A 22,910-nucleotide genomic window follows, 5' to 3' on the forward strand; every position below is an offset into this window, starting at 1 on the left:
ACCTCCTGGACGGGATAGAAATGTCTGGAAAACTTCTGTAGATCATCTAAAGCATGGGTAGCCAACGTCGGTCCTCGAGGGCACCAATCCGGCAGGTTTTCCAGATTTCCCTGCTCCAGCACACCTGACTCAAATTAAATGGACCCAACAGCCTATAAGGATCTCCACAATGACTTGTTAGTTTAAGTCAGGTGTGTTGGAGCATGGAAATCTGGAAAACCTGCCGGATTGGTGCCCTCGAGGACCGACGTTGGCTACCCCTGATCTAAAGGGTAAAATATCCATCACATTTACCCCACAGAGCTACACACCACCGCTCCTGAAACACTGGTGATGGTAGAAATACGGACCATTTAGAAGTGATGAACCTCAAGCTTTAAGGGTTGAACGCATCTACTAACAGACTTACAAATAACACCATATTTTTATGGCATTTGTAACTGTATTTTGTTTAAGTCTAAATCTTCTTTGGGTGTTTAATTGTTCAGAGTTTTGAAACAGATTTTCTATAAATGTGAGTTAAATTTAATTAACATGAAGAATCTTGATGTTTACTTGAAATGTCTGAGAATCTGCGTTCTGGGGGCAGTGAAATATTATTGAAAGCAGAGGGACTTTCCCAGCAGCAGCACTCTGAGACAACACACACACATTTAAGATAACGTGCTGGGAGAGTCGGGGGAGTTGGAGATCAGTTGACCGTGTGTCGTGGATGGGTGAGCAGGTTTTTCCCACACCCACTTTCTTTGTTTAGAAAGTGCCACAGGCATCAACACACACACATGCATGAGCTGCAGCCCCCCATCACAGAAACGTGTGGGGTCGGGGGGCCACAATGAACCATTTCACGTTCCTGGAGAGGAGAATTTCTGCAGAAAGAGACTGAGAGCTGCAGTTTATTCAGTTTCCACAACATTTAGATCAGACTGAGTTTCTGGAGTCTCTTTAGCTCAGGTTTTATTTTCATCCACCAGGATGAAGGACGACATCGACTGGGCTACCACGAAGAATTTATTTATTTATTTTAATTGTTTATCAGGAAGCATGTAGAGTAAAACATTGAACTCAGAGCAGACTGAACAGAGATGCTCTGCAGCAGATTGTAGCTTTCTAGCTAGTTTCCATGTGCAGCCCCTGTTGTAGGCATTTAAAAGAAATGGACACATAAAAAAAACATAAGAAAAAACTAAACAGATTGAAAACAGATACATAAAATGCATTACAAGATATATTTGGCGTAAAGTCCACTCATGTCGTGTCCAGAAAACCCGTTCCACGGAGGACCGAAGACACGAGGTGCAAATTAATGGCAACAAAAATACATAAAAACACAGTTTGCAAAGACGCAGACGAGGCAGTGAGGTCATGCTGGCAGTCCAGACATCCAGAGACCTCTAGATCTTCAATCTACATCAGTGGTTCCCAACCTGGGGTCCATGGACTGTTGACTGTTCAGATCTTGTGTGATTTAAGCAGCATTTTTTTTCCTTTGTTGAGTTCGGTAAAATCGTATCCATGTTGTTCCTTTCTGGTCAGAGTTCCTCCTGCCGACTCGCTGCTCCAGTGTCCCAGCTGTTTCCTGCCTCCCCGCCCGCCAACCAGCCCGGCTGCTTATCCATTTTCAGTCCTTAATAAACTGTTCTTACTCCAACTTTCAAACTTCAACTTGTTTCGCACATATAAGATGGTGGTGAAATGCAGTCGTACATGTATCCGAGGCTGAACACACCCATTTACCACTAGTAAAACAACAAAAACAACAAAACGGTAATAAACTAAAAAGACAATAAATATAAATGTAATAAGCCACAGTGCAGTGATGTGCTGCTATACAGACTGACAATATGTATATATACAATTTTACAATGTAAATGTTAATGCAGAATATAAACATTGTTAAAGTGACATGGGTAAATGTTTTCCAGCAGAAGGGAGGCCTCTGGCCAGGGTTACTACAGGATAGAGTTCACAGTTCTAATAGCCTGAGGGAAGAAGCTCCTCCTGAGTCTCTCCGTGTTCACATTAATGAGTGTTGAGGCCCATTTATGCTCCCTTACGTGTGTAAATAGTGACGTGAGTTTCAAACATCGTCATACGTCGCTGTTCTCATACTTCTATGCGTCTTTTGCGTTGCCATGTTTGCTGAGTCAATTCCTCCACTAGGGGGCAGTGTTGAGTCCAGAGTTCACTCCCGCGAGCCGATGTCAGTTTCAGACCCCGTTTAGCAGCAGTAATGCGTCGCTATGAAGTTGTTTCCAACCACTCAACACACCCTAAACACTCCTTTTCTTCTAAAGCTTGAGCAGTTTTTACAGTTGTTGCTTTTGTGACTTCCGGTGGTATTTCTCCATGTTATGCGTGAAGCAACGGATGGTGAAGCTCCCTGAAAATGGACCAAATTAAGTGCATAACTGACGCATGAGACGGGCGAAACTGTCCGTCCGTCAGTATATCCGCCTGTCTGCGCATCCGTCCGTCTGCGCCAAGCGTAAATGGGCCTTTAGGCGCCGGCCAGAGCGCAGCCACGCCAACACAGCGCTGTTAGGATGATGAGGTTCTCTCGTGGTCTTGTTCGCTCTGGCTGTTGTTCTCCTCATAAAGATGGACAGTGGGGAGTGTTGTACCCATGGTACGCTCTGCTGACCTCGGCACCCTCTGCGGGACCCTCCGGTCACGACCAGTACCCCCAGTTTCCGAACCACTGGGTGGTGTTACCAGTCAGAACAGAAGGTTTGGGTTCTCTTAACTTCCTGCTTGACAGATTTGGGTGTTTCATTCACATGGAACCAGTGGTTCAGGCACCTGAAAACACTTTGCACTATTTCATTAATGAGGCACATCTGAGAAACGCTGCAGTTTAGGTGGTTCATCCTGTTTGTGGTGAAGAAACGATGAGGTTAAATGTTGGTCCATCCAAAGTGTCAAGAACCAGAGTAGATTGTAAACATGTAATAAAAGATCAGTTCTTAGTAAAATGTAAACATAAATTGTAAAAAAGTCACAATGAACATAAGTTGTGAGAATTATAGACACAACGTGAAGTACATGCGTGCACACAAACTACTGTTGTTTGTTATTGCGCTGGAAATGGGAGCGAGGTGGTGGGTGAGTGATTCGTTGCGTTTTGCAGTAATAAATTGCACATTGTACATCAGCTGGTTTTAGGCATCAGTCTCAGTGTGGGAAGTTCTCATTCTGTACCACTACACTCCCTGTCTTCTAAGAGGCCCTTTCCTCAGCTGACTGCATGGTGTGCCCATCAAGCTAAAGTCCCACCCCTTCTAAAGATCCAGACAAGCCAAGCCAACTTTATTTATAAAGCACTTTAAAAACAGCAGGTACTCACCGAAGTGCTAAGCAGTAAGAATATATCAAACATTTAAAACAAGAATCACTTCTTCTGGTTCACTACAAAGAATCAGCTCTTAGAACCGACTCGTTTGTGAACGACACATCACTGTGAGAGCGAAGAAGAGAAAGGAAGAACCTGGGAGCCAGTTTTTCTGATTCCCTGCAAAGATTCGGATCTTCTACACATCATTGAGGAAGCATGTTGCATGTGTGAGGTTGTATGTGCCGTGTTTGTGTTTGAGCTGCAAGATTATTTTTTAATCAAATCTTAACTGGTTTGCTGGGAAGGTTTGAATTGTTTGGGAAATTGTGAAGGGATAAACGATATCAGGTTTGGTTCAAAGAAGCGGACAAGTGTGAATCTCTATAAGCTTCAAGTGAACCAAATACGGGAAGCAGACTACAAAAGTGCATTGTGGGTTCATCACACGGCATTGTGGGTAAACACAACCAAAACATATGCACGCTTGGGACGATAGGCGGAAAAGTCTCACGGTGGAAGAACTCTGTAAAAGGACTCTGTAGGATCTGATGCAACTCCTCGTTTTATCCTGTGTTCCAGTTGCCAGATATGACTTAGAGACCTTGTTTTTCTGAACCGAGTTCCCAAGGACCCTCAGATTCCAGATTTAAAGATGGCTGCAACCAGTGCCACTGTTGTCTTTATTAAAGTTATTTCTTATTTGTTTTGTGTTTACTAAGTTTCTGCGGTAAATATCACCAAATTGTTGTTGATAATTATGCCGTTAAGGTTGAGTTGCTCATTAATCATTTTCACCAAAACCTGCTTGAGTTCTCGAGGTTTAATTTTATAGTTGATTTGTGGTTTTCTACTTTTATATGGGATCGTTGTAGATGCTCATCAATGGGCATCTTCAGAGGCATTTCTGGAACAGCTGGAACAACATTACCTGGTAAAGACGTCACCTTTTCTTGGAATTACGAGACAACTGGAACGCACCATTACGCTGATGGAAACACAAGTTGCATTAACCAATAGGTGAGCCAGTTTCTTCTTTGTTGGTTGTCTTGTCTTCTCCTTCAGTAACCCTTGATGCAGCACCACTTCTGGTGAAGAGTGGAACAGGTTATTTAAAAAGGTCCAGTTCATTTAGGCAGTGCAGTGTGAACACAAACTCGGTTCAGAAGAATGTTGCCCTGCCAACTGAACCGAGTCCCCAATCGTATTGAGTCTAGCAAACTTTCCAGGTGTGAATCCAGCAGTGTTCTGCAGTCAGTGTGTGTGTTGGATGACTTACTAATGTCCACTGAAGTGGCTAATTTCCAAATAAACCATCCTCACCCATGCATAAAGAAAACAGCTTTTAAATTGGTGTAGTGGACACTATGCATCAAAGGGTTAAGTTAACGCCGTCACATTATCTGAAAAAATAAAGAAATTCCCGACTTGATTTAAATGCTTGTTTTATCTGACAGAGGTGCTTCTGACGGCTTCTACATTTGCCCACATTTGTGTGTGCGTTCCTGTAGGAATGTGTGTGGCGCTGATGTGAGCGGAGAGCCGAGGTGAGACTAATGCTGAACAGGACGTCTGCAGCTCTCTGCAAACACCGGCTCTCACACATGCTGACATGAAGAGGATTATTTACAGTGACAGGTGATGAAGATGATGAACAACATGGATGACTCAAAGGAAAAACAACAGCCACGGCATTTGTACTTTTTGTGCACGTATAAGATTAATGAAGGTCCAGCGTAGCAGAGTTCACAGAAAGTTTCCAGAGCATCAGAAGGATCTCATCAAGGCCGTAGGCTGGATTTAGTTGTGGGTAGGGAAATAAAAGTGGCCCTCAGAGGCTCCTGGAAGCCAGTTTCTTGTTTCACATTAATGATGTGACTTGACGTTTATTTGCAACATCGTGTGAGTTGATCTGAAATCGAGCAGAAGTTGTAATGAGCCAGTTTTCTTAATAGTAAGACCTTAATAGTGTTTTTCCCCTGATCTAAACTGAATCCAAGAAGATTTTTAAGGGAATCTGGATAGGATACGATCAAATCTCACCACAGGTCTGAACCACGGAGCAGCTCAACAGACGCTGAAAATAATTATTAAACAAATCTCAAACCCTCAGTTCAGCATGATCAGCCACATATTCAGAACTCAGAATCAACCCAAAGGATTCCCAAAACAAACTAAATAAAATAGCTTACTGATGTGTCTGGAGTGCATAAATATGACAAGCAGCCTAAGAACACACAACAACTATAACAGCCCCATAAATCATTAAACCCTACAATTTTAAATAATGATAAATACAAACAGAGGTCCCAACCCTGGTCCTCAAACCTGGTCCCAACCCTGGTCCTCAAACCTGGTCCCAACCCTGGTCCTCAAACCTGGTCCTCAACCCTGGTCCCAACCCTGGTCCTCAAACCTGGTCCCAACCCTGGTCCTCAAACCTGGTCCTCAACCCTGGTCCCAACCCTGGTCCTCAAACCTGGTCCCAACCCTGGTCCACAAACCTGGTCCTCAACCCTGGTCCCAACCCTGGTCCTCAAACCTGGTCCCAACCCTGGTCCTCAAACCTGGTCCTCAACCCTGGTCCCAACCCTGGTCCTCAAACCTGGTCCCAACCCTGGTCCTCAAACCTGGTCCCAACCCTGGTCCTCAAACCTGGTCCTCAAACCTGGTCCCAACCCTGGTCCTCAAACCTGGTCCTCAACCCTGGTCCCAACCCTGGTCCTCAAACCTGGTCCCAACCCTGGTCCTCAATCCTGGTCCCAACCCTGGTCCTCAAACCTGGTCCTCAACCCTGGTCCCAACCCTGGTCCTCAAACCTGGTCCCAACCCTGGTCCTCAAACTTGGTCCTCAAACCTGGTCCCAACCCTGGTCCTCAACCCTGGTCCTCAAACCTGGTCCTCAAACCTGGTCCCAACCCTGGTCTTCAAACCTAGTCCCAAACCTGGTCCTCAAACCTGGTCCCAACCCTGGTCTTCAAACCTGGTCCCAACCCTAGTCCTCAAACCTGGTCCTCAAACCTGGTCTCAAACCTGGTCCCAACCCTGGTCCTCAAACCTGGTCCCAACCCTGGTCTTCAAACCTGGTCCCAACCCTGGTCCTCAAACCTGGTCCCAACCCTGGTCCTCAAACCTGGTCCCAATCCTGGTCTTCAAACCTGGTCCCAACCCTGGTCCCAACCCTGGTCTTCAAACCTGGTCCCAACCCTGGTCCTCAAACCTGGTCCTCAAACCTGGTCCTCAAACCTGGTCCCAACCCTGGTCCTCAAACCTGGTCCTCAAACCTGGTCCTTAAACCTGGTCCCAACCCTGGTCTTCAAACCTGGTCCTCAACCCTGGTCCCAACCCTGGTCCTCAAACCTGGTCCCAACCCTGGTCCTCAAACCTGGTCCTCAAACCGGGTCCTTAAACCTGGTCCCAAACCTGGTCCTCAAACCTGGTCCTCAAACCTGGTCCCAAACCTGGTCCTCAAACCTGGTCCCAACCCTGGTCTTCAAACCTGGTCCCAACCCTGGTCCTCAAACCTGGTCCTCAAACCTGGTCCCAACCCTGGTCTTCAAACCTGGTCCCAACCCTGGTCCTCAAACCTGGTCCTCAACCCTGGTCCTCAGACCTGGTCCTCAAACCTGGTCCTCAAACCTGGTCCCAACCCTGGTCCTCAAACCTGGTCCTCAAACCGGGTCCTTAAACCTGGTCCCAACCCTGGTCTTCAAACCTGGTCCCAACCCTGGTCTTCAAACCTGGTCCCAACCCTGGTCCTCAAACCTGGTCCTCAAACCTGGTCCCAACCCTGGTCCTCAACCCTGGTCCTCAAACCTGGTCCCAATCCTGGTCTTCAAACCTGGTCCCAACCCTGGTCCTCAAACCTGGTCCTCAAACCTGGTCCCAACCCTGGTCCTCAAACCTGGTCCTCAAACCTGGTCCCAACCCTGGTCCTCAAACCTGGTCCTCAAACCTGGTCCCAACCCTGGTCCTCAAACCTGGTCCCAACCCTGGTCCTCAAACCTGGTCCTCAAACCTGGTCCCAACCCTGGTCCTCAAACCTGGTCCTCAAACATGGTCCCAACCCTGGTCCTCAACCCTGGTCCTCAGACCTGGTCCTCAAGGCGAACTATCCTGCAGGCCTTAGACGTCTCCCTGCTGCAACACACCTGATTCAGATGAATGGCTCATTAGCAGACGTGTGCAGAGCTTCTCAGAGCCGTTTAATCTGAATCAGGTGTGTTGCAGCAGGGAAACATCTAAGACCTGCAGGATAGTGGGCTTTGGGGACCTCTGCTAAAGGCTTCGATTTTCTCTTTTGTAGGCTATACAAAGTGGTTTTACATAACAGAACCTTGAACACAGTAATGTTTAACTAATGCAGGTAAACACAGACGTTTGACGGGTTGAAGGTTTTATTCATGTCAGGAACGAGGCTCAGAAGGTTGAGGTGTGGACCAAATGCAGGCTTACGAGGCCAGAGGCAGACGGGTGCAGGAACAAGGCTTTAACAACAAAAACTAAACCAGAGGACATGACTAAAGCTCATGAAGAACTACAACAAATAGATTGGCAGATCCTAAATGAAACTGAGGGGTATGTACACACACGGGTGGATGAGCCAAATCAAACCAGGTGCAGCACTGACAAGAAGCAGAAAACCAGAACTAAACAAGACAAGACCAATAAAACCCTAAAAAACAAACACAGATCATGACAATGTTCTAAACTGCTCTGCAAGATAAAATGTAGAGAAAGGAAAAGGAAATTAATTTAACTGACAGACATCAAGATGCTTTCAGGCCAATACACACACATATATATATATATATATATGTGTGTGTATATACTTAAAATATTTATTTTCCATTGTTTTTTTATTTCTTTCCATTGTGTATTCATTAATTGTTATTTTTAATTCTTATTATCTGCTCTAATTAGAATTTCCCATCAGGAATGACTGATGTTTGCTCTTTCTCTTATTACCGTGTTAACGCTGGGCTCTGCAGACACTCTGCAGCAGAGCTTCTGCACACAAATAAGAAGGTTAGAAAAAGACTGGTGTGAATTTCCAGACGGGGTGTTGCTCCTGATAAGTTCAAAAGACTTCAGCCTGGGAAGAAAGGGGGAGTAGGGCGGCTTTGGGTGAGGGAGATAACAATAGAATGAAAGTAAACTACACCGTCTCACTCCTTTTCCTTTATTTACCTAAATAATTTGAATAAAATGATTTATGTACCACCAAACTTTTATCTGTTTCTTGTTTAAAGGTGGCGATGTCTTCAAAATTAAAAAAAAAAACCTGAGATCACTTTTTCAAACGCTAACAATCTGAAACAGTTTGCATTTCACGTTAAAAATTATTGACAAGACAATGTAGACGTAGGGAAACCACAGTCAGACGACTGTCCATGACGCCATGTTGAAGGACCTGGTGTCCCCACTGACATGACCTGACTGATGACCTCTTCTACCTCTCTATCGTGCAGCTTCCTGAAGAAGCCTCTGACTGAACACGCTTGTTTCTTTGCTGTGTTGTTTAGAAGATGTGAAGGAAAAGTACAAACAGTACAGAAATAAGAAGTATTAATCATCACAACATTAACGGTTTATCATCATGTTTATGATTATTATTGCTGAATATTTATGCTGAGTACAGGTATTAATTATTTCATAGCTAATTATATTAAGATATGTGTCATTATAATTAACGTTAATAATTCATTATTAAATTATAATCATGATAAATCATACTTAACATGCTTACTGTGTCTAAGTATCCATACAGATTATATGAACATCATATGCATTATTATTATTACTAGCATGGTTTCATTATAACATGACGTATTTATGGCTAATGATGATTGTGACCTTGGTTTCTACAATGACCTTGATAATGATATTTGTTATCATTCATCAGGTTATGGAGAGGGCCAGGATTAAATCAGTATGACTCCTTCTCGCTCTCTTTGAACAAGCACATTTCATTATGTTTTTGTTTTTTATCAGCAGCTTTTGGAGAATCTTCTCTGGACAATCAGCTCCAGATCCCCCGAACAGAACCAGAACTTCTGGATGGATGAAAACTTACAGCTAACCGGTTGATCTTTTGAAGTTGAAAAGCACTACAAGACCGTCATTATGCTCGTACAGTCTGAAAGTAATGCACAGAGACATCCGGGTCCAGGAAATGTTGCTGCTGCCATGTTTCAGTGATGCTGCATTCTCTGTATTCCTTCTGTATCCTTGTTAGCGCTTCAGGCTAGTCCAGTTAGTTAGCTAGTGACCTCACATTTCCTACTTCTTCCTCGCTCCTGCATCCTCTCGCTTCGTCTTCAGTTTATTTGGGATTTGGTCATTTAGTAAATTAATTTGGCTTTTTGAGAGTTTAGTCTAATAGCTTATTGATAAATAGCTCAATACATTTTTAGAACTTAAACACCAACAGCATAAACACATAAAGGAGGGTAGCTACAGAGACGGGATTTGGGGTCTAGATGAAGCTACAAGTAAATCTCTCAAGCTAAATTTCTAGTTTCCATGATGTGGAATTTAAAGGAAGCAGCGGATGAGGCGCTTCAGGTTCATTCGTCCTGTCCTGGTTGTTTCAGGTCAGGAGCTGCAGCCCAGTCCAGGACCCGTACAGCCTTCATCCTCATATGCTGCAGTGCTCGTCGGTTCTTCGTTGGCCGTGTGGGATCATGTTAGTCCATCCTTCGTTAACAGGCTGCAGATGTCAGGGTAAGATGAGGGTGGTGCAGCTGATGACAGCTATTTCCCACAATCACGTCTCTCTTTCACACGCTGCAGATTCCAGAGAGTTCCTCAGCGGTTTGAGTGTGTGTTGACGTGTTTGGAGATTACAGGTTTAAGTCTCTCCAGCACTCCTTCACCTTCCTCACTGCTGAGAACTCCTCTTCTTCCCCTCTGATAAAATACAGGCTCCTTCAGGACTCCTCATGAAGGTGACCAACGGAGGCCATTTTTTTTCTGTTTGGTTCTAAAATTTAGTCACTAAATTTATGTGAAACGAGATACATTTCTTAAAGTCCAAACATATGCATAGGTTTCGTCATCAGGCTGGTTCTTAACTGTTTGTGTAGATAACACATACGTTAAATTATGAAATAATAAGAAGAACATTTAATCTATTCAGTCTTGTTGTAGGACAAGAATCTACAGTCAAAGACCTGGAGGGCCGCCGTCCTGCAGGTTTGTTCATATTAATGGATCATTAGCCGCCTCGTGCAGAACGTGAGAAGCTGTTGGGGAGAAACATTTCATCTAAACCAGTTGTGTAGAAGCCGGGACATAAAACCTGAAGGATAGTGGCCCTTGGGGGCCAAAAATGGACCAACACTAACCTCATAAAACTAGAAGACATAAACAGAACATGATCTCAATCCTGCAAAGCAAAAGACAAAATCAAAAAATAAAAACCTGCAGAACACGAAACGACAGAATAAACCAGCTGGAAGCTTCATCATGGGCAGGTTCTGGTTCGTAAAGCCGACATGTGGTAAAGGTTCTGTTCACGGCCTGGATGCAGTTTGCATCAGTCAGTCCAGCGTCTAACTCCCACTGAGATCATGGTCCCTGTTGGTCCAGCTGAATTTACAGACGTTGTATTAAGTAAACTGAGCAGGAATTTTGTACCACGGTTATAAAATCAGGATTTTATCAGAGCCGAGCGACAGTCTAGAAATGATTCAAGTGAGTCGACAGGTGGTCCAAATGAGCTAAATCCAGTCTAACGAAAACCAGAAAATATGCAAACGAGAGCAGCTTTTGTGATGTTTCCTGTATTTACAATAAAAAGTTCCATTAAAACCTAATAAGTTTATTGTTAAAACAAGAAACATTTCAAGTTACAGTTTGTTTTCAAATAAAACGTAAAAATATGACTTTTTAACATTTTAAATTTCCCAGTTTTACAGAAAAATCATCAAACTATGATATGGTCTGTTTTTTATTCATTTATGTTCATATGCAGATCAGACTAATAAACACTGAGAGTTTCTCTCATAAACACAACCCCACAGCTTGAATAATGATTAAATATCCACAGACAGCTGCTCTGCTAGAAGAGGGAAGACCATTCCTCGGCTCCTTTACTCAACCATTTTTCTAAGAGTGTGTCTGACTTCCGTGCTTTCTTTCCATACCTGCTCTGGATAAGACGACTTAACCCTTATTTAGAGGAGCGGTGGAAAAGTCAGAGGTCAAGTGAGTGTTGAAAAGACTCAACATGCTGATAACCTCCAGCGTTTCTGTTTCAACCGTCTTCAACCACTCATCCAACCATCAGCCCTAGATGGAAAAAAAAACTTTTATGTCCTTAGGGAGAAATTTACCGTCCACACGTTCACAGGAAGTCTTCATACGCTGGTTCCATTATAGTAAAAACCAGCACACACACTGGTCTGTTTCCTCTGCATAGTGTCTTGATGGGATTTGGGGGTGAGGTGACAGGAAGGAAGCAGAGTAGTGCTGCACCTGCAGAGAGGTAGCACGACGCTCTCAGAGGACGTGTCCGCAGGTTTCCTTCATGGCAACAATGGACCATTATGTCCTCAAACAACAACCATTCATGTAGTGTGTGGGAGTGCATTAAAGCCATGTAATAAATTTCTCTTTATCCTCCTGCACGAACACACTACCACCTCCTGATCAGGGGCCACTGCTGTGAGGACTCAGTGGTTCTGATTATAGCAGGTTCAGATTAAATAAAGGATCCTCTTCAGACCATCAGCTTTACTTCAAAAGGAAAATTAGTGTCTGGTCACAGCTGAGAAAAGATGTCTGGAGATCCCCTCTGTACAAACCTTTGACTCCAACATGTCAAAAAAATGTAAAAAGAACTGAACCTGGATTAGTCCAGATTTTTCCTCCTATATGCAAATTAAAGCATTTTGGCTCTGGACCGTTCTCAGTGAGGTCGCATTGTTTGCCTACGCCGCCATGCTGGGTGGCACAACGCCAGCTGGGAGCCGCTCCTGCTGCAGAGTCCATGAAGTGTTTCTGGTTCATAGTCACACTTTCCAAACCAGTTCAGTTTTATGTGGTCAGCAGCGATATTTGCAAAGACGAGCACTTGTTGGTGCTGAAAATTCATCCAACCTGATTTACCTTTCCGGCCACCAGGTGCTCGCCTCCGTGCCCCACCTCCAGGCCTGGCTCCAGAGGGGGGGCCCGGTGACCCACGTCCAGGCAAGGGAAACCTGGGACCATGGTCTTTCTTAATCATAGGGGTCTATTGAGCCATGTTTTGTCTGGTCCCTCTCTTAGAGACCTGTTTGCCATGGGTGACCCTACCAGGGGCATAAAGCCCCCGACAACAAAGCTCCAAGGATGGTCGGGACATGAAAACTCCTCCACCACGGTAAGGTGGAGGCTCAGGGAGGAGCAGGTTTAAACCATTGCTATTTATTATTTATGGAGAAGAGGTGGGAGTTTATGTCATACTTCTTCTCACTCCTTTGTATGACTTATATGTTTTGTCTTATTTGCTTTTCATTTTTAAGTCTTTTTGTGTATTTATTTGATTAAATTTATTTTTATTGATCAATTTTTATTTAAACATTTTAATCATTCATTTTCTATTTAATTATTTATTTTTAATATTTAATTTTTTTTAAATAAACAAACTTATTTATTGAATTTATTTGGATTATTATTATTATTATTATTATTATTATTGTTATTATTATTATTATTATTATTATTATTATTATTATTATTATTATTATTATTATTATTATTACCTGACCCTTATGTTGCCCTTTATCACAGTAGTTTTTATTTCATCATATTGTTTTTTTATTGTACTGGAAACTGTTTAATGTTTAGTTATTTTATGTGCAGCACTTTCTTTAGTGGTTGCTGTCGTAAAGTGCTTTTATAAATAAAGTTGGCTTGGCTAGGCATAAAAAGATCACCTCTATGTTGCTAACAGACCTCCATGTAGGCCTGTGTGACGGAGCTGGATTTTCTCTTATGGAGGTAACTTCTGGATTAACCCAGGGTTTTCCATCCTACAATGCTAGTTACCGGGGTAAATCACCATGGTAACAGGGAACAGGTTATGTCCTGAATGAGCTATCTATGGGTATAAAAGCACCACCTCCTCTATATTTTATTTATACTTCTGATGAATGACGGTAACGTCCAATCAGGAGCAGCCAAAGATCAACCAGTGAGCAGAAAGTTCTATGTGTGTGTGAAAAGAAGAAAAATAATGCTCCTCTATGGCTGGAATAAAGCCAAGAAGACGTTTCTGATGCACGGTGGCGCCACAAAGCAGCTGAGCTGGAGTTGGTTTAGTGAGGATAGCAGGTAAATAGTAGCAGGAATAACTGGAAATGAGGAAAAAGTGGAAACATGGAAATAGTTTCTGTTGTGTGTTTGTTTCAATAACAATATTTTTTCTCCTGAAAGCCAAAACTTGAGAGAACGATGAGATGAGAAAAGGTTTGGTCACTGTTGATCTGTGTGTTATTTCTACAAAGTTCTGTTAGTAATAAATTCTGCTTTCTTCTTCTGGTCGACCTTTATGCTGCTAAATCTATTCATACATTCATTTTACATCATTTACCTCCCAGTCTGACAGCTGCTACACACTGGTTTATACTGGGATTAAAAGCTGCTACAGACTGGTTTATACTGGGATTAAAAGCTGCTACACACTGGTTTATACTGGGATTAAAAGCTGCTACAGACTGGTTTATACTGGGATTAAAAGCTGCTACACACTGGTTTATACTGGGATTGAAAAGCTGTTACAGACTGGTTTATACTGGGATTAAAAGCTGCTACAGACTGGTTTATACTGGGATTAAAAGCTGCTACAGACTGGTTTATACTGGGATTAAAAGCTGCTACACACTGGTTTATACTGGGATTAAAAGCTGCTACAGACTGGTTTATACTGGGATTAAAAGCTGTTACAGACTGGTTTATACTGGGATTAAAAGCTGTTACACACTGGTTTATACTGGGATTAAAAGCTGTTACAGACTGGTTTATACTGGGATTAAAAGCTGTTACACACTGGTTTATACTGGGATTAAAAGCTGCTACAGACTGGTTTATACTGGGATTAAAAGCTGTTACAGACTGGTTTATACTGGGATTAAAAGCTGTTACACACTGGTTTATACTGGGATTAAAAGCTGCTACAGACTGGTTTATACTGGGATTAAAAGCTGCTACAGACTGGTTTATACTGGGATTAAAAGCTGTTACAGACTGGTTTATACTGGGATTAAAAGCTGTTACACACTGGTTTATACTGGGATTAAAAGCTGCTACAGACTGGTTTATACTGGGATTAAAAGCTGCTACAGACTGGTTTATACTGGGATTAAAAGCTGCTACAGACTGGTTTATACTGGGATTAAAAGCTGTTACACACTGGTTTATACTGGGATTAAAAGCTGCTACAGACTGGTTTATACTGGGATTAAAAGCTGTTACACACTGGTTTATACTGGGATTAAAAGCTGCTACACACTGGTTTATACTGGGATTAAAAGCTGCTACACACTGGTTTATACTGGGATTAAAAGCTGCTACACACTGGTTTATATTGGGATTAAAGGCTGCTACACACTGGTTTATACTGGGATTAAAAGCTGCTACAGACTGGTTTATACTGGGATTAAAAGCTGCTACAGACTGGTTTATACTGGGATTAAAAGCTGTTACAGACTGGTTTATACTGGGATTAAAAGCTGTTACAGACTGGTTTATACTGGGATTAAAAGCTGTTACACACTGGTTTATACTGGGATTAAAAGCTGTTACAGACTGGTTTATACTGGGATTAAAAGCTGTTACACACTGGTTTATACTGGGATTAAAAGCTGCTACAGACTGGTTTATACTGGGATTAAAAGCTGCTACACACTGGTTTATACTGGGATTAAAAGCTGCTACACACTGGTTTATACTGGGATTAAAAGCTGCTACACACTGGTTTATACTGGGATTAAAAGCTGTTACACACTGGTTTATACTGGGATTAAAAGCTGCTACACACTGGTTTATACTGGGATTAAAAGCTGCTACACACTGGTTTATACTGGGATTAAAAGCTGTTACAGACTGGTTTATACTGGGATTAAAAGCTGTTACAGACTGGTTTATACTGGGATTAAAAGCTGCTACACACTGGTTTATACTGGGATTAAAAGCTGTTACAGACTGGTTTATACTGGGATTAAAAGCTGTTACAGACTGGTTTATACTGGGATTAAAAGCTGCTACAGACTGGTTTATACTGGGTTTTTAAAGCTGTTACACACTGGTTTATACTGGGATTAAAAACTGCTACAGACTGGTTTATACTGGGATTAAAAGCTGCTAAACACTGGTTTATATTTGGATTAAAAGCTGCTACACACTGGTTTATACTGGGATTAAAAGCTGCTACAGACTGGTTTATACTGGGATTAAAAGCTGTTACAGACTGGTTTATACTGGGATTAAAAGCTGCTACAGACTGGTTTATACTGGGATTAAAAGCTGTTACACACTGGTTTATACTGGGATTAAAAGCTGTTACAGACTGGTTTATACTGGGATTAAAAGCTGCTACACACTGGTTTATATTGGGATTAAAAGCTGCTACACACTGGTTTATACTGGGATTAAAAGCTGCTACAGACTGGTTTATACTGGGATTAAAAGCTGCTACACACTGGTTTATATTGGGATTAAAAGCTGCTACACACTGGTTTATACTGGGATTAAAAGCTGCTACAGACTGGTTTATACTGGGATTAAAAGCTGTTACAGACTGGTTTATACTGGGATTAAAAGCTGCTACACACTGGTTTATACTGGGATTAAAAGCTGCTACAGACTGGTTTATACTGGGATTAAAAGCTGCTACAGACTGGTTTATACTGGGATTAAAAGCTGCTACACACTGGTTTATACTGGGATTAAAAGCTGCTACAGACTGGTTTATACTGGGATTAAAAGCTGTTACAGACTGGTTTATACTGGGATTAAAAGCTGCTACACACTGGTTTATACTGGGATTAAAAGCTGCTACTGACTGGTTTATATTGGGATTAAAAGCTGCTACAGACTGGTTTATATTGGGATTAAAAGCTGCTACAGACTGGTTTATACTGGGATTAAAAGCTGCTACAGACTGGTTTATACTGGGATTAAAAGCTGTTACAGACTGGTTTATACTGGGATTAAAAGCTGTTACAGACTGGTTTATACTGGGATTAAAAGCTGTTACAGACTGGTTTATACTGGGATTAAAAGCTGCTACAGACTGGTTTATACTGGGGTTAAAAGCTGTTACAGACTGGTTTATACTGGGGTTAAAAGCTGTTACAGACTGGTTTATACTGGGATTAAAAGCTGCTACAGACTGGTTTATACTGGGATTAAAAGCTGCTACAGACTGGTTTATACTGGGATTAAAAGCTGCTACAGACTGGTTTATACTGGGATTAAAAGCTGCTACAGACTGGTTTATACTGGGATTAAAAGCTGCTACAGACTGGTTTATACTGGGATTAAAAGCTGCTACAGACTGGTTTATACTGGGATTTAAAGCTGCTACACACTGGTTTATACTGGGATTAAAAGCTGCTACACACTGGTTTATACTGGGATTAAAAGCTGTTACACACTGGTTTATACTGGGATTAAAAGCTGCTACACACTGGTTTATACTGGGATTAAAAGCTGCTACACACTGGTTTATTCTGGGATTAAAAGCTGCTACACACTGGTTTATACTGGGATTAAAAGCTGCTACACACTGGTTTATACTGGGATTAAAAGCTGCTACACACTGGTTTATACTGGGATTAAAAGCTGTTACAGACTGGTTTATACTGGGATTAAAAGCTGCTACAGACTGGTTTATACTGGGTTTTAAAAGCTGCTACACACTGGTTTATATTGGGATTAAAAGCTGCTACACACTGGTTTATACTGGGATTAAAAGCTGCTACAGACTGGTTTATACTGGGATTAAAAGCTGCTACAGACTGGTTTATACTGGGATTAAAAGCTGTTACACACTGGTTTATACTGGGATTAAAAGCTGCTACACACTGGTTTATACTGGGATTAAAAGCTGCTACACACTGGTTTATACTGGGATTAAAAGCTGCTACACACTGGTTTATATTGGGATTAAAGGCTGCTACACACTGGTTTATACTGGGATTAAAAGCTGCTACAGACTGGTTTATACTGGGATTAAAAGCTGTTACACACTGGTTTATACTGGGATTAAAAGCTGCTACAGACTGGTTTATACTGGGATTAAAAGCTGCTACAGACTGGTTTATACTGGGATTAAAAGCTGCTACACACTGGTTTATACTGGGATTAAAAGCTGCTACACACTGGTTTATACTGGGATTAAAAGCTGCTACACACTGGTTTATACTGGGATTAAAAGCTGCTACACACTGGTTTACACTGGGATTAAAAGCTGCTACACACTGGTTTATACTGGGATTAAAAGCTGTTACAGACTGGTTTATACTGGGATTAAAAGCTGTTACAGACTGGTTTATACTGGGATTAAAAGCTGCTACACACTGGTTTATACTGGGATTAAAAGCTGTTACAGACTGGTTTATACTGGGATTAAAAGCTGTTACAGACTGGTTTATACTGGGATTAAAAGCTGCTACAGACTGGTTTATACTGGGTTTTTAAAGCTGTTACACACTGGTTTATACTGGGATTAAAAACTGCTACAGACTGGTTTATACTGGGATTAAAAGCTGCTAAACACTGGTTTATATTTGGATTAAAAGCTGCTACACACTGGTTTATACTGGGATTAAAAGCTGCTACAGACTGGTTTATACTGGGATTAAAAGCTGTTACAGACTGGTTTATACTGGGATTAAAAGCTGCTACAGACTGGTTTATACTGGGATTAAAAGCTGTTACACACTGGTTTATACTGGGATTAAAAGCTGTTACAGACTGGTTTATACTGGGATTAAAAGCTGCTACACACTGGTTTATATTGGGATTAAAAGCTGCTACACACTGGTTTATACTGGGATTAAAAGCTGCTACAGACTGGTTTATACTGGGATTAAAAGCTGCTACACACTGGTTTATATTGGGATTAAAAGCTGCTACAGACTGGTTTATACTGGGATTAAAAGCTGCTACAGACTGGTTTATACTGGGATTAAAAGCTGTTACAGACTGGTTTATACTGGGATTAAAAGCTGCTACACACTGGTTTATACTGGGATTAAAAGCTGCTACAGACTGGTTTATACTGGGATTAAAAGCTGCTACAGACTGGTTTATACTGGGATTAAAAGCTGCTACACACTGGTTTATACTGGGATTAAAAGCTGCTACAGACTGGTTTATACTGGGATTAAAAGCTGTTACAGACTGGTTTATACTGGGATTAAAAGCTGCTACACACTGGTTTATACTGGGATTAAAAGCTGCTACTGACTGGTTTATATTGGGATTAAAAGCTGCTACAGACTGGTTTATACTGGGATTAAAAGCTGCTACAGACTGGTTTATACTGGGATTAAAAGCTGTTACAGACTGGTTTATACTGGGATTAAAAGCTGTTACAGACTGGTTTATACTGGGATTAAAAGCTGTTACAGACTGGTTTATACTGGGATTAAAAGCTGCTACAGACTGGTTTATACTGGGGTTAAAAGCTGTTACAGACTGGTTTATACTGGGGTTAAAAGCTGTTACAGACTGGTTTATACTGGGATTAAAAGCTGCTACAGACTGGTTTATACTGGGATTAAAAGCTGCTACAGACTGGTTTATACTGGGATTAAAAGCTGCTACAGACTGGTTTATACTGGGATTAAAAGCTGCTACAGACTGGTTTATACTGGGATTAAAAGCTGCTACAGACTGGTTTATACTGGGATTAAAAGCTGCTACAGACTGGTTTATACTGGGATTTAAAGCTGCTACACACTGGTTTATACTGGGATTAAAAGCTGCTACACACTGGTTTATACTGGGATTAAAAGCTGTTACACACTGGTTTATACTGGGATTAAAAGCTGCTACACACTGGTTTATACTGGGATTAAAAGCTGCTACACACTGGTTTATACTGGGATTAAAAGCTGCTACACACTGGTTTATACTGGGATTAAAAGCTGCTACACACTGGTTTATACTGGGATTAAAAGCTGCTACACACTGGTTTATACTGGGATTAAAAGTTGTTACAGACTGGTTTATACTGGGATTAAAAGCTGCTACAGACTGGTTTATACTGGGTTTTTAAAGCTGTTACACACTGGTTTATACTGGGATTAAAAGCTGCTAAACACTGGTTTATATTTGGATTAAAAGCTGCTACACACTGGTTTATACTGGGATTAAAAGCTGCTACAGACTGGTTTATACTGGGATTAAAAGCTGTTACAGACTGGTTTATACTGGGATTAAAAGCTGCTACACACTGGTTTATACTGGGATTAAAAGCTGCTACAGACTGGTTTATACTGGGATTAAAAGCTGATACAGACTGGTTTATACTGGGATTAAAAGCTGCTACACACTGGTTTATACTGGGATTAAAAGCTGTTACAGACTGGTTTATACTGGGATTAAAAGCTGCTACAGACTGGTTTATACTGGGATTAAAAGCTGTTACAGACTGGTTTATACTGGGATTAAAAGCTGCTACACACTGGTTTATACTGGGATTAAAAGCTGTTACAGACTGGTTTATACTGGGATTAAAAGCTGCTACAGACTGGTTTATACTGGGATTAAAAGCTGCTACAGACTGGTTTATATCATTTTACCTCCCAATCTGACAGCTGAGGCTGTCCTGAAAGAATGCTTATGAGATATATAGCAGTATAAATAAAATAATATAGAAACAGTGTTGATATTATTATATATGATATATATTTCTATATAGATATAGGAAAGACGTTTTGCACAGGCAGGGACACTGCAGCTCTGTTGCTTTTAGAAATGGTTCCTGTCATTTCTTACGAACAGATTCAAACAAACTATGAAACTCTGAGATAAGCGAATGGAGGCGCTCTGGCGTGTTGTCTGCAGGACAATTTTGGTATCGGATTGGTACAAAAATGTTGGCATTTTGGTCATTTTGTGTTGATTTTGTGATGTTTTTACATTTTTCCATCTTTTTTCTGGTGTCTTTTTGTTTGTCTTTCTTTGTCTATTTGACTCTACACGTTTCTGTGGTTCATGTTTCACCCGTCGTGTCTCCGTTTCACCTTTAAAAACCCTTTAACATCCAGAAATGTGGCGTATTGCATGTCTGAAAGCTTTAATGTGTGTGAGACTTTCCCACAGGTCCTGGTCGTGTTCGCTGAAACCCAATCATCGTGTGACTGAGGCCAGACACACACACACCGAAACGCCTCATCTTTTCACACCTGCTAATCTTTTAGCAATACAGCCAGGATTTAATGCACCGATGACAACACACCACCCCACACACACGTGTCTGTACCTGCCTTTGTGAGGACCGACTCGGGTCCTGGCCCGGGCTCTCACCGCTCCCTGAACAGACCTGCTTCATGACCCTGAACTTTCATCTGAACCCTCAAACATCCACCAAGATCTTTCCTCTTTAAGTGGTCTACAGCTCAAGCACACACACATTTTCTCTGTTCTTTCATCCAGCTGATCGCTTCAGATGGACTTTTCAGCACCTTTTCATTGGCTGAGTGCCTTCAGTCCAGGCCTCTTCATCTCAGATGATTCTAGGAACCAGAACTTGAACTGAGCCGAAGGAGGAGGGATATGTTGGGATTTTATCTGGTGCTGGATGTAAATTATGATCTAATTTTATCAACGTGATGTCACGTCATCAGTTCTGCATTCAGTTTGTGCTTTTGACTTTTCTAAATATCATTTGTTGGAGTTTAGGTTGTTTTTCTTTTACTTCTCTTTCCTTCCGTTTCTTTTCTTGGACATTTTTTACTTTCAGTCTTGTTGCTTTAAGTTTTGTGTCCAGACAATGGTCCACCTTTATGTTTCCCTTCCCATTTGTTTGTTCTTGTCCCACATGTCAGACCCAGCAGCTTTTTCCACCCTGAGTGAGGTTTTATCATCCCTCTCAGCAGATCTCTGGTTGGGACGAGGTCGTCCACCAATCAGCAGCTCATTAAGCTCAGACTCATTTGCATATTCAGACTGCTGCAGGTGTTGTTTCTTTCTTGGTTATTATTTGATGTTTCACTTTGAATAAGTTTTTAAAAAAATATCCAGAAACTTGGATGTTAAACATCAGCTTCAAGTGTGTTTGCAGATGTTTGTGGAAGGACAAGAATATCCTGCCAACGGTGTCTGAATTTTGATGACATCTGAGGTTTATTGGTGTCGAGGGTCACGGAGGACAAGCAGGGCCATCCTATGGCAGGAAACGGCGAGTGTCGAGGGAGGAATATCTGTGTGTGGAGGGTAGTGTCTCAGGGAACACCGTGCCGTGAGTCGGAAATCCTTTTTGGACCAGGAGAACAGGACTGAAAACTGTGTGTGTGTGTTTATTTATATTGTGTGTGTTTGTGAAGACAGAATGGGAGGAAGTGGTTTATTATTCTCAGTAAGACGTTGTTCGCCGCCCGTCTGTCACTACGACGCCTTGGACCTCCCACTGCTCCCAGATGCCTTTAAAGTTGGATTTCTGGTGAGACACTGCAGGTGGAAAAGGTCAAATTTCCAAATAACACGTTATTACTACGTTTTACTTTTTTCAGTTTATGAAATTATGTTTATGCAAATTAGTAGGGATGCATCAAGTACTTAAAGTGAAGTACTTGTTGCTGAGTACGATTACAAGTACCAATAAATCCCATTACAGTTCACTGGTAATGAGTGTGGACCAGAATGTCAGATGGACAACTCTGGTTTGAAGGGGGTTAAATCCACTTTGATTTTATTTATTTTAATTTCCAATGTAACAACACCAGTTTGTCTTGAATAGTAAAGACATTCTCTGATAATTATTTTAATAAAACACTGAAAATTCAGATATTCAGGAGTAATCAGATTACTGAAATAATCTGATCAAAAGATCGGTGTCTACATATCAGTCCATTATGGAATTTAATTTGGAGTACTTATGTGTGTGTGTGTGTGTGTGTGTGTGTGGTGATATCACTTCCTGTTATTTTCGAAACATTTGGAGTTTGTTGAACATGGCAAAGCGTTAGCGTTAGCTGCTAATGTGAGAGCCCAGGGTCTCCAGGAATGAGAAGTGATCAGTAATGAGGACTGATGAGTGAGATCGTGCAAATGCGACCGCACCTCCACAGAGGCTAGAGGCAAACCAGGGCAGCCCCGGGTCATCCGCAGCAATCCCAGAGCATGAACCCAAGCTACCCCACATCGAAGACGACCCCGGTCCCACCCAGAGGGTGGCAGAGGAGAGCCCCAGCCAGAGCCCCCCGCCGTCACGAGGCACAGTTTACAGCTGAACCAGTGTCAGAGTCACAGGGGGGTCCCGGTTGATGAGGCTGGTTGCAGAGGGGAAGAAACTGTTTCTATGGCGTGAGGTTTAGGTCCTGATGGACCACAGCCTCTTGCATCTCTAACAGTTTCTCAC

General features: G+C 41.9%; 1 protein-coding gene across 1 annotated transcript in view; it reads left to right on the top strand.

Moving 5' to 3' along the window:
- The window catches only part of LOC121634100 (gastrula zinc finger protein XlCGF57.1-like), a 540,387-nt gene that overhangs the window by 136,171 nt on the left and 381,306 nt on the right, over window positions 1-22,910 (top strand). The gene's annotated exons all lie outside the window — the stretch shown is intronic.

Source organism: Melanotaenia boesemani, chromosome 22, assembly GCF_017639745.1.
Source record: "Melanotaenia boesemani isolate fMelBoe1 chromosome 22, fMelBoe1.pri, whole genome shotgun sequence".
Taxonomy (NCBI): Eukaryota; Metazoa; Chordata; class Actinopteri; order Atheriniformes; family Melanotaeniidae; genus Melanotaenia; species Melanotaenia boesemani.